The sequence below is a fragment of the Camelina sativa genome, chromosome 15 (assembly GCF_000633955.1).
Source record: "Camelina sativa cultivar DH55 chromosome 15, Cs, whole genome shotgun sequence".
NCBI lineage: Eukaryota > Viridiplantae > Streptophyta > Magnoliopsida > Brassicales > Brassicaceae > Camelina > Camelina sativa.
In genome coordinates, this window is record NC_025699.1 from 20,708,599 (window position 1) to 20,712,335 (window position 3,737).

Here is a 3,737-nt window from a genome sequence, read left to right on the forward strand (position 1 = left end):
TACTTTCACTGACTTTGGTGATCATGTTGGACCTGGTTCAATAACATTATCATCTTTTCTTGGTGTCCTTGTGAGGGAACACGTTCCGGTTACAATTTCTGATTGGAGGAAAGTTGATGCAGTTACTAAACAAGCAATGTGGGAAGAGATTCAGGTATACATTTATATGCAACTATTTTTTGTTGAACAGATATGAAACATGTTTGACATTTGCTTGTTGTATGTGATGCAGGGGAGGTTTAACTTGCAAGAAGAATGGCAGAGAGTTGTTATCTTGAAGCAAATGGGAAATATCTGGAGGGCTTAGAAGTCAAGGCTATTATCAAAAGTACGAGCTGCGAAGACTGCTGCAAAGAGAATAGATTTAAAACCCAGTAACATCCCATCCATTCAAGTGTGGAACTCTTGGGTTAGGAGCAAGACTAACTCAGCTTTCACGGTTCGTTATCTACAACTAAGTAACTTTCTTGTTTACATGTCATGTCTGATAGATTTAATCACACTGATATTTATAATGTAGGAAATAAGTAACAAGTACAGGAAGATGAAACAAAATCAGATTCTTCACACCACCAGCCACAAAGGAATGCTTCGTTTAGCTGATGATATGGTAATAGTAATGGTCAAATATCTATATATTTTGTATATCTTGTTAGAATAAAATGGTACTGAGATATTTATGTACTTTATATAGAAAAAAAAGAGTAGAGACCCAAGTAAAATGACGAGGAGTAAGGTATGGATTGCGGGACACACTCACGCTGATGGTAGACCTGTGAAGCCTCAATTTGCTGAGACTATTGTAAGAATTCTGGAACTTATTATATTGTGTATAATTAAATGTGTGTATAATTACAATCACTTGATAATCACTCTGAGTTTTCTTGTGTTTAAATGTTTGTATCAGGAACAAATACAATCACTTGATAGTCAAATGGACTCTACATCAACTGCTGATAACATAAGGGAAGATGCTGTGAGCAAGATTTTGGGAAAAGACAAACCTGGACGAGTTAGGGGGTTTGGTAGAGGGATTACGGCTACTAAGTTAGCATTTCTGCAATCTAGAGACGCAAAGATGGCAAAAATGGAAAGTGAGATTGAAGAGTTAAAGGGCATTATCCGAGACTTAGCTGGAAAGAAGGTAATCCATTTCGTTATTGTTCGGTCAATTGGTTTGGTTTTAAGACATTTACGAATTCCTTCTCCTTGTTTCAGAAAAGTAATGGTGATACTGAAACATCCGAGAGTATTGGTGGATTCAAAAAAGGAGCTAGAGTACAAATATGTGATTGGATTCAATCAGGAGATGTAGTTGTTGGTGAAGGAGAATTATGTTCTGTTGAACCGATGTACAAAATTGGTAATATACCAATTGGTCCTAATGCAATGGCTGTCCTTGTTAAGTCAGCACTAAGCTCAGAAGCTTCTCTCTGGAGGCCTACAACCGATGTGCTATATCTTGAGGAAGCTGTGGGATGAAAAATACCTTGGCCAATGGACAAGGTGCTTTTGTATACGGATCCAGTCGTATCCATGGTAAAGTTGTCAAATCTTCTTTTCTTGTGGTGAAGTGATATATCTCTAATCATTATTTGTCTACATTTTAGCAAAATAAGAAAGGTGAAACTCGAAGATGTAAAATATATGATTGGACTAATGAAGACGATCAGGTTATTGCTGAAGGTGTTGTGTGCTCAACTAACTCCAAAAAGAAGGTTAACAATATACCTCTAGGTCCAAGTGCTGTTTGTATTGAAGTTGTGAAGGTTTTCAATGATAATGCTCATTTGTGGAGGCCACCTACTGAAGCTACTTTAATTGGTGATGCAATTAACGAGAAAATCGCATGGCCAGTCCTAAAGATTGACGTCACGGCTGCAACCACTACAGATGCAACACTACCTAAAGTCACGGTATGTTATTGAAATTAAGTTATTTCATTTGTTAATTTGTCTGTTGATTGATGTTGGAACTTTCATTGATGTTGGAACTTGCTTATATTATTTGGTTTGAGTTGTAGAGTCCAGGCAGCAATAGTTCCACCAGAAGTCCAAAGCAGAAGTGTTATCTTTTAGATTGCAGCAACTCTGGACGTAAGGTAGCTCAAGGAAGAGCAGTTTCAACAGATCCGAACGAGACGTGCCATCATGTACCCATAGGTCCAAATGCAAGCAAGGTCTCGGTTGAAGTGGCTAAGATTGGTAATGCAAAGGTCTGGAGGCCAAATTCAGAGATTGAATACATTTCTGATGCAATAGGTTCAGTTGTAGCATGGCCAAATGATAAAATAAAGTTTGTGTGAATGGATGGGATTTTGCAATTGTTGGAATTTTTATTTGTATTGTAATGAATTTTTATTTTGATTAATGACTGATTAGCAATTGTTGGAATTTGTATTGTAATGAATTTGTATTTTGGTTAATGACTGATTAGCAATTGTTGGAATTTCGAAAATTAAACCGGTTTGGCTAATTAAACCAGTGCTGGAAATTTCAAAAACTAAACCGGTTTGGCTAATTAAACCAGTGCTGGAAATTTCAAAAATTAAACCGGTTTGGCTAATTAAACCAGTGCTGGAAATTTCAAAATTAAACCGGTTTTGCTAATTAAACCAGTGCTGGAAATTTCGAAATTAAACCGGTTTGGAGATGTCTAAATTAAATCGGTGCTGAAAATTTCGAAAATTAAACCGGTTTGGACATGTTTAAATTAAACATGTTTAAATTACATCGATTATGTCTAAATTAAACATGTTTCAATTATGTCTAAATTAAACCGGTTATGTCTAAACCGGATTGCTAAAAATTTGTATTGTTGTGCTTCCTTTGTGCTCTATAGTCATAAACATAAAATCAAAACTCTAAACCTCAAACATTATAGTTAAATTTCTAAATCCTAAAGTATAAAACATAAACACTAAACTCCAAAGTCTAAACCCTAAACCCTAACCCTAACCCTATACCCTAAACCCTAAACTAAGACTTAGTGTTGGAATACTAACTTATATTGATTGTTCTTAATTATAAAATTTATAATTATAAGAAATAATATTCTAAACATTGAAATACTTATATTGATATATTTTAAAAAAAGTAATTTATTTTATATGATAATTTTCGGATTTAAAATGAAAAAACAACTCTTAACCAATGAGAAGTAACCTCCCAGATTATAGGATGAATCCTACACCGTTAGATAACGCCGACTATGATCTCAGCCGTCCTTTCTTATTGTAGACGCGATTAATGTACACCGTTGATATGTCTTGCTAACTTTGATCTACCCGTTAATTGTTCTTAGCCAATAAGCAGTAACCTCCGAGATTGCAATCCTGGCGAAACCTACACCGTTGATCTGTCTAGCTAACTTTGATCTGAGCCATTATTGTTCTTAGCCAATGGTGACTAACCTCTGAGATCGCAAGCTTACAGAACACAACTGAAACAACCCTTCCCGTTTTTTTTTTTTTTTAATACCTTAATTTACTAGTGGTCCCATACCCACTAACATCCTAACAACAATCAATATCCGCGGAAAACCAAGCAAAACAAATTCCATTAAACCAAAAGAATTCCAACATCAATAAACCAATACTCAATAGCAACATAATCCAAATAAAGAAAATAACCAAAAGCTAACATCCTACAATGTTCCATTGACTTAATCTAGCAACCTAACAACAGCTAGACCACAATCAATCAAGCCTCTAGAACATCCTCCTCCTCATAGCCCTT